Here is a 12,337-nt window from a genome sequence, read left to right as displayed (position 1 = left end):
GCTAATTTAGAACTATAGAGTTACTGAAAAATATCAAAGCTCTTATCTTTTGATCCCATTTATAAAGTAAAATTGATGTGTCTAGCTTAAGCACCTTCTATTGCATCAAATTTAGCTAATACATAATAGCCACGTGTCCACGGCCCCTTGTTAGTTTGCTAGTTGCAGTTTCTAGACAAGCTACCTTTTATGAAGAAACTGTGGACAGAGTCTCTGAGGAAGATTTACAGTTAGAAATGAAAAATAAACAAATATATAGACTACCATGCTTACCAGTCTGCTCGGTGGTCACAAAACTCACGTCAAACATTACCTTCACATTGCTAAGTTTGAATGGCTTTTAACCCACCTTTTAAGCAAAAACAAAAACAAAACACACACACACACAAACAAAACAAAACAAAAACTCAGCCATTTGGGAATAGATAGAAAGGATTCTAAATGTGGCAGCGATTTTAATGTCTAACACCCCTGAAATAAGCTACCACATGATGCTGCTCCATTTTCATGAGAGTAGACATGGCTGACAACTGACGAAGTTAGTTACTTAGAAGGGTTTGCTGTGATCCGTTAATGAGAGGAACGTAGGCAAATTCAGGCACACACAACATCAGAGCTCAGTCATGGGAATCAGAAGTGAACAAATTCTACAAGATGGCCATTTGTGGCCCGTAAACAAGGTTCGACTGGCTAGGTAAACAACCAATTTGTTTGTCCTTTGAAGTGTAAACAAGGGATGATTTGTTTGTTAGTTTTCTTTCTTGCTTTAGCACATTAAGTTGTATTTGCTCTTTGACATGTAACCTTAATCTAGACTTATCGAAAGTTCAGTTTTCTTGAAAATTACAAGTATATTCTTATTCTTTTGAATAACCTTGGTGTGGAATATTTTCAGTTTCTAAGGGCAGATTTCTTTTTTTTTAATGAGCCAAATCATGTTTGAATCATATCTGTTATCTGTGAAAAAATATTTTAAAAAACCAAATAAACAAATACATAAATGGGTGAGATGTACCTTTTTTTCTTCTTTTTGGGTAAAGCTCAGGTACTCACTAAAGCAATAATGTCAATTTCTTTGTAGTTGATAAGCTAGTTTTAATGTCATTTTCAAAGAAAGAGACACCAAAGCAATATCTAAAACAGAACTGTCTGAATGAATGTATTATCAATGCATCTATCTTGACAATATGCAGAGGTCAATAAAATAAATCAGTCTGACTTCTTCATGGTCATATCTCATAAACAAAACTGTGATTAAAACCAGAATAAAGTTATTCCAAAAATGCATAAATTATGGAATATTCTGTCATTAGAAAGATTGTTTACAAACTAATCTTTCATAAGGACATGGTTCTGATAAAATCTTTTAAAATAAAGCTTCTAACAAAAAGTCAATATAGAATTGTCTTGTGACCAATCTCAAACCTTTTTTAAAGACAGAGCTTGACAAAAATTCATTGTGATCATCAATGTCTCTTTTGTTGTATGTTGAATAAGATTTCAGTATGAGGTAAGCCATAGATCTGGTTTATATTCTTCAATAAAAATAAAAAGGGGCTGTGGATTGAAGCCCTCTGTGTATATTTTCCTTTTCGTTAAGGACCATAAAGATAGAAAATTGGATTAAAATGTTTAAATGTTCTTAGAACAATTCCCACAAATGCCAATAATTATAGATTTTGGTTTCTTTGGTTCTAGTGGCTCTAATCTTTAGTAGCTTATTATAATGCACAACACTGCATCAGATACTTTCCACATGACATACGTTTACATCCTCACGTTACAAAGCACGGGCCAAGATTCTGGTTCAAATGCAATTAGGCTTAAGGGATGCAATAAAAACCATAGGGAATGTGAGCACTGTCAAATACTATACTGTCCCTGCTACTGAGCTGGATTGTACCAGAAACACACCAGCCTTAAAGATTTCCATTTTTCTCATTGTCTACAATTCCGAAGTAGACCACTTAGTCACTCCTTATTGAATATATATTTTAATGACGGTCTTATAAGAGTTTTTTGGTGGTGGTGGTAGTGGTGATGGTGGTGATGGTGATGGTGGTGGTGGTGATGGTGATGCTGGTGGTGGCATTTATAACAAAAGCATAGTGCAAGCTGCCTGTGCTGATTTGGAGTTTCAGCAAAATTGTTTGTCAGAGGTTCACATATGATTCTGTGGGGAAACCTCTTAATCTGAGCCTGGATCCCCAATAATCTGTTGTATGGAAAAGGAAAAGAATCTTCTCTTTCTCTGTGTTTAATTATACAGTGGGAAATCCACTTTATCCCTAATCATGGTGCACATACAAAGTGGCATTGCATTCTATCATTTAAAATAAACAGACCAAAATCTTAAAATGTTCCTAGACTGGTATCAGAGGAAAATAGTGTTTATGAGCTTGTTATAACCTATTGCAAATTCAGAGTTACAAAACGAGGAGCTACCCCTTTCATATCTTTGCCTAACACACAGTTTGTGGATGCTAAAAAAAAGGCTCAAGTTTTGAATAAACAGTCAGTAGACTCTTTGGCAGAACCATAAATCTCTACTCCATAACAGATGCTGATTTTTGTTGGAAACATTTTTGTTAAAATGTTCCCAAAGTTCAATGACTTTGTATTTGTATTGTATATATGTATTGTATGTATTTGTATCCTACTTCAGTCTATTGCTAATTTTGGAAAACTGCACTGTGTTGACTGTGGCATCTACTACTCTTTAGACTCTGAGATATGGAGGTCTTTAGCAACTGAATGTACTGTACCATCCTGCTACAGTCTGTTAAAATTGCTGCCTTTTGAAAGGAAACATTAGCTGGATACCTGACATTCCACAAATATACATCCTGGTTGGGTTCTTGGTCACATGTTTTCAGAATTTCCTGTGTCAAATAGAATTTGTTTAACTTCCTTTTCAGTTCTAGCTAATATCAAAAGTTTGCTTGTTTTTCAATGGGTTCAAACAAATTTTTCATAGTCCTACTTTCAGACACAGAACCCATCATTCCATGCCTGAATGGTGAGTAAGTCTGCTTTTCCACACCCTATGAAATATTACTTCTTAAGTGAAAGACTTTTACCTCATTCCCTCTCTATGAACATCAGCGGCAGCAACACTTATTGAAACTGATTATATTCAAGGATTGATCCAGTTACTGAAAAGGAAAAGATGTAACAACTCATGGGCAAACTTCCTTCCTAATTTGAGACTGTACAGAAAATGTTGACATTCTCCATGTTATAAAACAAAATAAAGAATTAACCTCTGGGTATCAAAAGACTTCATTCTTTTAAGAAGCTACCCTACATTCTAATATAGTGATTATATAGTTTACTGTAGATTTTTCTGAAGTATAGTTTTCTCTATTTTTCTGAAGTCTTAGTTATTTTTTTGCATAAAAAATTCACAGTTCAAGATCTATCATTTAATAACTATCCTAATTTAAACTTATTAAATGGAGTCTAGTCTATTTGTTTCTAATTTATGTTACCGTGGGGTCATAATGGCTTACAATGGAATTGAAATTCCTCTACACCTCCTAGGTGTGATTGAGCACTTCATCAAGTTCCCTTACATTTTGAAGCACATTTTATTTTATTTTATTTTTTAAACTTTATTTTTTAATAGTTTATTGTCAAATTGGTTTCCATATAACACCCAGTGCATGAAGCACATTTTAAAGCATGTCCTTAATTTTGAATAATGATTACTGACTAGATCTTAATTGTTTAGAAATAAAAAGAAAAGAAAAAAAGGGGTTTTGTTGTTGTTGTTGTTCAAGGTTAATGCAATGAAAAATTACCAGCTTTTCTTAAGAATTATTGATACTTAATAGTCATTGCACTAATTCCCAGAGAGTGAATTGGTCAAAAGCAAGTTTATTTTGAAATGAATTATTCATTTCTGACAAAACTGCATTTGGCACTTACTAGGATGTTAAACCATATCCAAAAGAGTTCATTGGAATTATCTCATTAATAGGGACAGAAGATTCATCAGTGGAACTAGACATAACTAAATAACCAAGATAACATCTCAGAAGAACAACAACAACAACAAAAAAAAACCTTTTAAAAAATGCATAGAGGGAATCACTGATTAAAACTAGAAAAAAAAAGTATTGGGTTTAATTCAGAGGAACATAATTAAATCATTTATCGGATTATCAAAGCAACATTAAAATAAACAAGTTAAAAATGGCATAAAGAGTTTGAAATTCTTCATTATGAAGTCAAAGCAGCCTAAAAGTTTTTCCTCATGCATTGGAACAGTGCTCTTTCCCAAAGTGTGTTAAATGGAACACTGATTCCATAAGATGTTTAAAGATGTGATGCTAAAAGATAGGTCTACATCAAGAAATTTGGGAAAATGTCAGTTTTTAAAGGAAAACTTACTTATAAATTTTCTTGATTGAACAGTTATTAGGTTTTATATTTTAGCATTTTCTGATCTGTAATATGCTTATAATCCTTATAAATGCAGTTTTAGGAGCATCCTGTGGACAGTATTTCAAAGAGCACTTAAAAAATGACATGACAGATGTTTAACGTGAAAAAATTACTTTAAAAACTGAAAGCATAACTAAAATAACATCACTCTAATATGTTTTTAAAAGGAGGAGTTAGGGAAAGAAAGAAAGGAAGGAAGGAAGGAAGGAAGGAAGGAAGGAAGGAAGAAAGAAAGAAAGAAAGAAAGAAAGAAAGAAAGAAAGAAAGAAAGAAAGAAAGAAAGGAAGAAAGAAAGAAGAAAGAAAGAGAGAGAAAGAAAGAAAAAGAAAGAAAGAGAAAGAAAGAAAAAGAAAGAAAGAGAAAGAAAGAAAAAGAGAAAGGAAAGAAGGAAGGAAGGAGAAATTCTGTGATGACTAAGATATTTTACAAGCTTTAAAACATAGAGTTAATGCTATCATGTAAATACAGGATCAGGTCGCTCCAGATTTCCTTTCCCCACAGAGAAATGCCGGTTAAGGAAGAGCACGGGAATGACAGTGACCCCACCTATTCCAGCTCAAGTACGTTTTTTGTCAGTTGATCTGCTGTTCATAAGGGCACAGAAAGATCTTGTAGGAACTTAAATCTGGAAAGCAAGTGGAACCAGAACCAGAGCACAGTCAGTCACCTGGGATTTTTTTTTCCAGGATTGCTGTCACTTAGCTCTTAGCTTTCTTACTTCCCTTTTTATTTTATTTTCTTTCCTATTTCCTTTTGAACTTCACATGATGATGCCATTTTCCTTCAGTAATAATTGCATGTTCCAGAACATTAAGATAATATACCAGTTCAATTTTCCTCCTACCAAAAGTAAAAAACAATATAAAATGGAAAAAATGCTTCATTTTGATGCATATTGGATTTGAATGTTTGTACCTACTGTTGTGGGGACAAAAACTTAAATGAGAGTCATGCTTACTATATTCCTATAAATCATTATCATGCAGCAATCAAAAATTTTACTAGAATGATTAGGCTATGAGAGGCAAAACTAGACATGATTCTTGTTCATTCATACAATCAGCAAGAGAGCCTATTCTATTTTAAGAAGTGTGGCAAACACTGTAACCATAAAAGTTAATAGAGCAAATTTCCCATTCTCTGGACATCTTGGAGGAAACACAGAGATTAACCAATAATCAGAACAATGTAATTAATGCAGTGATAGAGATATGGGACAAAAAGAGGACAACGCATCACGTTAAAAGAGGTGAAAGCCTGGGCATTGTTTGGAGACATAAAACGTGGGTGCCTGGCAGAAGTGATTTCTAAGTATGATCAAGTATAATCAAATATTAATCAACAGTATTTTTCAAAGTGTCCAAGAGTGAGGCATAACAAAATTCTAGACAGAGAAAAGTATTTCAAGTTGGTGAGAAAAAGCGTGGTGTCGATGAAAATGGACACCAATGCCCAGCTCCTATGCCCAGCACCTCAGCTGTACGGTCCCAGATATGTGTCCTTCCAGGCTTCCCATTCCATTGCCTTTCACCTTCCTTACACAGTGCCGACCTTAAAATACATATCAGCTTGGGACTGATGTGTAAGAAATGGTATCTCATTGTTTCTCCATTTTAATTTTCAGCTAACGAGCATAATCACTTCTCCTTATGTTTATCTGCCCCGTGGCAGGCATGTTAAGCTTCAGACAATTCTGAAATACAGAGAAAGTAACCAAACCTGGAGATGCAATGATAGCAATAATGTAAATCTTAAATTTCCAGTAGACTGTTCAACAATTTGAAAACAAAAATCTAAACTACTTTTGTCATTTCTATAATTCTGAAAGTCTGATATAAGAAAACACAGAGTGAAAGATATTTGATAAATAACAGACTAAGTGAACTAAATGCATGAGCATCTATTCAACCACCTTACACTCCCCTTTTCTATTGCCAACACCTGATTAGGTAGGGATGGACCCAACCCTCCTCTCTGTCATCTACCTCTTCTCTCTCAGATCTCTAATATAAGCCCTCCTAAGTCTTTAAAGATGATCAGGTACTCCCATTTTGAAAAAAAATAAGCTGCCCCTCAATATTTCATCACATCCCCCTTCTACATTCTTTTGTCATCAAGCCAGAGTCTTAAAGAGAAATCTCAGTTCCTCAACCGCTCTTACTTGTCTCCATTTGCTTATTATTACCCAAGGCTGTCTGTTAACCAAATCCAAAAAAGTAGTTTTCAGTAGAGTCAAGTATTAACTAAGGAAAAAATTACTACTGATATAAATAATATCTTTTCATTCTTTCTTAACTGAGTCTACTTATAGAAGTAGAATATAAGAACAATAAGAGATTTAGAAAGAGAAGCAGCCTTGGTCATTTTCTTGAGTTCTCTGTATCTATGGTTTTTTTCCTCACTTATTTTCTTCAGCCTCATAATCCTGTCACTAAGACTGCTTATAGCCTTCCCTTTTAGGCTTTGCTACCACCACATGCTCAGAAGAGTGTTTGCCAGAAGGAAGTAATGGTTCTGGTCTGGCTATACTTCTCATTGGCAAGTCTCTCCTCCCACTAGACTGCTTGTTACTAAGTCATTTCAGATATTAATTCCCTTTCAATATGAGGATTTTTTTTACTAATTAATAAAACGTTTATTATCACAAATATACAGACACACTTCAGAGATATTGTAGGTTCAGTTCCAGACCACCACAATAAAGTGACTAGCACATTGAAGTGAATCAAACAAATTTTTTTTTTTGGTTTCTCAGTGCATAAAGAAGTTATGTTTCAGCTATACTGTCGTCCATTTGGTGTGCAATACCATTAGGGCTAAAACAACTAGTGTGCATACCCCGATTTAAAATACATTATTGCAAAAAAAATGCTAACCACATTGAGGATTCCTGCTGGTAGAGGTTCTTACCTCTGGTCAATCATTAAAATGCCAACTTGTCCCCTTTCTGCCAATTCCCTAATCATTCCTTCATTCATTCATTCAATCTGTTATGGAGGATTAATGTTTCTAAAACTTGCATACACTCCTGCTTGAAGACTTTTAGATCTCTGTCCCTAAAGAATGAAGCCCAAATTAGTACATATAGCATACACACTTTTACGATCTGTGATTGGTTTTTTGTTCTCCTGCATCTTCAGCTAACAAATGACAAAATGACATGTTTCCTGAATGACATTCTGCTATCCTCTTTTACTTGAATCTTTTAATGTGAAGAATATATGAATGCTGTTTTGATATGAGTAATGTCACTAAATAAAGCTAGTAAGATCTCCTTAAACTCTCAATTGCTCTCCACCTTTCCTTTCCCAGAAATAATGACTGTCAAACAGTGAATGTGAAATCTGTCATGTTCTGTCTTATGTCCCAATTGCTGTGCTTCTGTTCCCTCTGCCAGGAGTAGCTTTCCTTTTGTGGTAGTGAACACTTGAGATCTAACAGGCTAGATTCTAATATCATCTCTGTAAGAGAACATTTCCTCAATTGTGTAGAACTATAAAGAAAGTATTTTTATGTTTTCTGTGTTTTGGGTATTCTAGACAAAGAAAACTGAAGCTCAGGGTAAAGGATATGCCTGGAAAGTTGAGGAATGATTGCCTAGATAGTGATCTTCAGAAATACTTATCCCCCCAGGGCTAAGTGCTTCCATTTCAAACAAAAATGAAACCAGGAGCCATCCAGTTACATTCCAAATTCCAGCTTGTTACATTTCTAAAGTGTAAAACATTTGCAAGAAGGTTTCTTGTGCTGTCTCAAATAAGCTAAGGGCAGTTCCCCTAGAAACTTCAAGAATCATAATTTTGGCGTCTTCTCTTGGGTATAAATTCTTTTGTCCACACAAGCAAAACCTAGAAGTTATCATCTCTTTACATCAGGTGAGGGACTGGGGTGTAGAGATATAGTCTGTTTTTGATCCAGAAACCTCATATTTGCTTTCAGGATAACATAGAAAAATATAGATATTACAATTTTAAAAATTGTCTGAGAAAATTATGGCTTCCTCCTCTATTCTCCCATAGGTATGTGTTTATACCTCTAACAATAAACTTTTACGATTGGTTGATTGATCTATATTTTTAATTTGTTGCCCTTTAAGTGTGAGCTACACATTAGATAATAATCGCTGTTATCTATTTATTTTTGAGTCACAAGTTACTTGCATGTTTCTTATTACATTGGAGATATTTAGTAAATAATTGAACAATAGAAGGATACAAATAACAAATATCCAGGTGTAATTTATTTCCTTGGGAAGATTCCACAGTGCTTCCAAATAAGAATAAAGTTGGCATCATATATCTTTATAGCCTATCATTTCTTTTCCCATAGAAAACCAAAGTTTATATTAAATTTATTTATAACTGAAGCTTACATTGAATTTACATTAAATTTCTTTAAAAACGCCTCAGAAAATAAGAATCTATCAACCATGTGACATTCTATAATATTGAACTAAAATGGAAGATTAGAGAGCTGGGGAAGGGGTTAGGGAGCGCAGGAAGAGGCAGAGAAATAACTTACCCCACCTCCTAAGTGAAAATCAAATGACATTTTCACTTTTGCATTTTGGGTGGCAGAAATAGGAAGAGTGTACCTTCCAGACAAGCTAATCAAATTGAGTAATACCAAATATTCAAATAATCCCAAAACAAAAGGATTATAAGTAATATAAAATGTGACAAATATTTACTTCTTTATAATTATTAATTATATTATCAATCACTAATATATATTGTTATTAATTATATATTATAAAGAATAATATAATATAAATTCTCATATTTGCATTAGAAATTCTATGTTGTTTTGTGCAGACTAGAAACCAAGTAAAAAGAGTAGAATTGCAAAAGTATAACAACATAGGTTTATATTTGTGACTAGAAAATAAAGTGGATTAAGAAAGTATGTCAATGAAAACCACTTTTTTTTAATAACTGGATTCTCTCTTTGGGAAAAAAGAGTCATTGAATTTACTACAGAGAGATTATCAGTAAATGTGTGCTGCTCACCCACCATCCTAATCATTATTGTCACAAAGTCAATTTGAGATCACAGGTCACAGCTTTAAATTCAAGTGTGGCATAGGGAATTTAATCAATAAATGTTTGCACACACAAACACACAGAAATATGCTGCAAACAAGCCTATTTTATTAATACATTTATTGAAACTGGCTTAAAAGTATTCTGAAATATATTTAAGTAGAGAGGCTGTTTGGGTGGAATGCGTTTTAAATTAAGCTTTGTTTAATAAGAGAAAAATCATCTATAGCTTATCATTATCAAGCTTAAACATTTTGCATTTTAGTTTCTGCCTCAATAATTCCATTGAAACTGTCTTCTTGAAGGTCACAAATAACCCTTTAATTGCCAAATCCAATGGCCATTTTTATTTCTCATCTTTCTTGACACTACTGCATCATTTTATACTGCTCACATCCCCTTCTTTCTTGAGTTTATACTCTGTCACAGATTAAAGTACATACTTTTTCCCCCCTTTTGGAATCTCTTTAGCAACAAATGTAAGAGTAAACCAGTTAGGGTTCATTTAAAGTTAATTAGCTATTGTATTACTCAGGCATTTGGAATATCCACCTTTCGTATCTGAGTAATGATAGAGGATTTATCACAGAACTACGAGTAGAACATTCACAGAGATAATTAGTTAGATCAGGGGCAGGAAAACTGTATCTATAGGCCAAATCCAGTCTACTGCCTTTTTTAGTAACTTAAGTTTCATTTGAACATAGTCACATCCATTCATTTGCATATTGTTTAGGGCTGCTTTTTTGCTACAAGAACAAAGTTGACCAGTTACTATAAAGACTACATGTTATGCAACGCTTAAACTATTTACTATCTACTTTTTATGCAGAACAAGTTCTCAAGCCCCTGGGTTAGAGGATTAATTAAATGACCTAAGTAAGGGGGCCACCATCTTTTTGATGCAAAGAAAACCATCACTATTGTAAAGATTTATGGCAGGATAAAAGGATGGCCCAAAACAACTTGTAGTCATAAGATTCTTCTAGAAATGCCTATTTACATATAATTTTCCTTTTTGGCAGCTTCCCTGAAGAAAAATGCATGGGACCAGCACAACTGGTTAACTAGAAAGATCTTTAAGACCTCCAGTCATCTCATCTGCTTTTCTGGCTGAATTCAAGAGTGAACACAAGCACATGGATCTCCATTGGTGGCTTATCCTTAGGGCTCAAGCAAGGAGAGGAACTAAAGGAATGGACAGTGTTATATACCTTCTCATAATGATTGCATTGCAATAAATTAGTCTCTGAGAGTCTCCATGTTACAAGTAAAATTGATCTACTTCATTCTGAGTAGGAAAGATGCTAGAAACCTTGCCAAAGAGAGGTTCCTGCAAGTCCAAAATCTTGGACTCAGATTTTTCTTGGATTCCATCATACCTCCATTATGCTTAAAAAAACAATCCTCCTATTCAACCGTTATTTGGGTTAGCCAGGTGGGTTTTTCTCTCTTAGAACCAAAAGATATTTGCTTTAAGTAGACCTGGACTGGCAGGAAGGAAACTGAAGAATCACAGGAGATTCTCACATAGTCCACATAATATATAAGGATATCATAAAAAATCAACCCAAATAAAAGTATAGAATATTCATATGTGTTTTGGCTTGGGATAGCATAACAAAATGCCCTAGACTGGGAGGCTTAAATAAAAGGTATTTATTTCTCTCATTTCTAGAGGTCAGGAAGTAAGATCAGGGTGGCAACAAATTAGGGTCTTGGTGAGGGCTCTATTCCTGACTCGTAGACAGCTATCTTCTCAATGTATCCTCACACGGCCTTTCCTCACTGAGTATGTGGGCAAGAGCAAGATCATTTGGTATTCCTCCTCATATAATGGCACTAATTCCATCATGAGGTCATGCCTTAGCTAAATCTAATTGCACCCAAAGATGCCACCTCCAAACATCATCAACATATGAATTTGGGAGGGAGAGGACCAAACATTCAGCCTGTAACAACACTTATGTAGAAATTGTGACTTGGGTTGAACATCTATCATCAGATTATTTAGATTAGTCTAAGTTAGATTTTTGATGTTATCCAACCAAATAATTTCTTAGGTGGAGTTTTTATGGCTTATAAGTAACACATCATTAAAGTTTTTCAGAGGACTTGATTTCATGCCAGATGTCTAATTTTTCATGTATATATAATCATATTTTTCAAAAACATATTTTTGAAAATTGATGTGGATTAGGGGCACCTGTTATAGCTCATTTGGCTAAGCCTCTAACTCTTCATTTAGACTCACATCATTATCTCATGGTTTGTGGGATCTAGTCCCATATCAGGCTCTGCACAGAGCCTGCTTGGGACTCTATCTCTCTCTGCCCCTCCCCTTCTTACATGAATGCTTGCTCACTCTCTCGCTCTCTCTCGCTCTCTCTCTCTCAAAATAAATTTAAAAAATAAAAAAATGAGATGAATTAATTATTTGAGGTTTCTTTAGACTTAATATTATAAAAAAATCTCTATATCTATAGAAGATTGTAAAAAAACAGCATTTCAAAAATATTCAATTTAATAACTTACTTCATTCCATGGGTATATATTATCTTTATTCATGAAAGTATATTTGAAAAACTTCTCCAGTAACTGACTTTCAAACTTATGAAAAATTGCCTGGAGAAGTCAAATGATGTGTTCCAGTTGTATATCTAACTAGCTTATGACCATGGGCAATACTCAGAACACTTCAAGAAAGAGATACTCAGCTATTATAAAATGAGATTAATTCAAAGGATCTTTTATCCTATAAAATTTCATGATTGATAGAAGACATTAATGATCTAACCTGAAGCTCGTAATACAACACCTTAATTGACATCACCAACAAAAGAGAA

The 12,337-nt window shown here is 34.1% G+C and overlaps 1 long non-coding RNA gene across 1 annotated transcript in view; it reads left to right on the top strand.

The window, feature by feature from the left end:
- Window positions 1–10,740, top strand: part of LOC115292606 — a 104,259-nt gene extending 93,519 nt beyond the window's left edge. The window contains exon 6 of the long non-coding RNA XR_003909056.1: window positions 10,517–10,740. This is a non-coding gene — a long non-coding RNA (uncharacterized LOC115292606). The remainder of the gene's footprint in view (window positions 1–10,516) is intronic.
- The last annotated feature ends 1,597 nt before the right edge of the window (window positions 10,741–12,337 follow it).

The sequence above is a fragment of the Suricata suricatta genome, chromosome 5 (genome assembly GCF_006229205.1).
Source record: "Suricata suricatta isolate VVHF042 chromosome 5, meerkat_22Aug2017_6uvM2_HiC, whole genome shotgun sequence".
In the NCBI taxonomy this organism is placed as follows: Eukaryota; Metazoa; Chordata; class Mammalia; order Carnivora; family Herpestidae; genus Suricata; species Suricata suricatta.
Note: the sequence above shows the minus strand (reverse complement) of the source record. Positions and strands in the feature narration are given on the sequence as shown.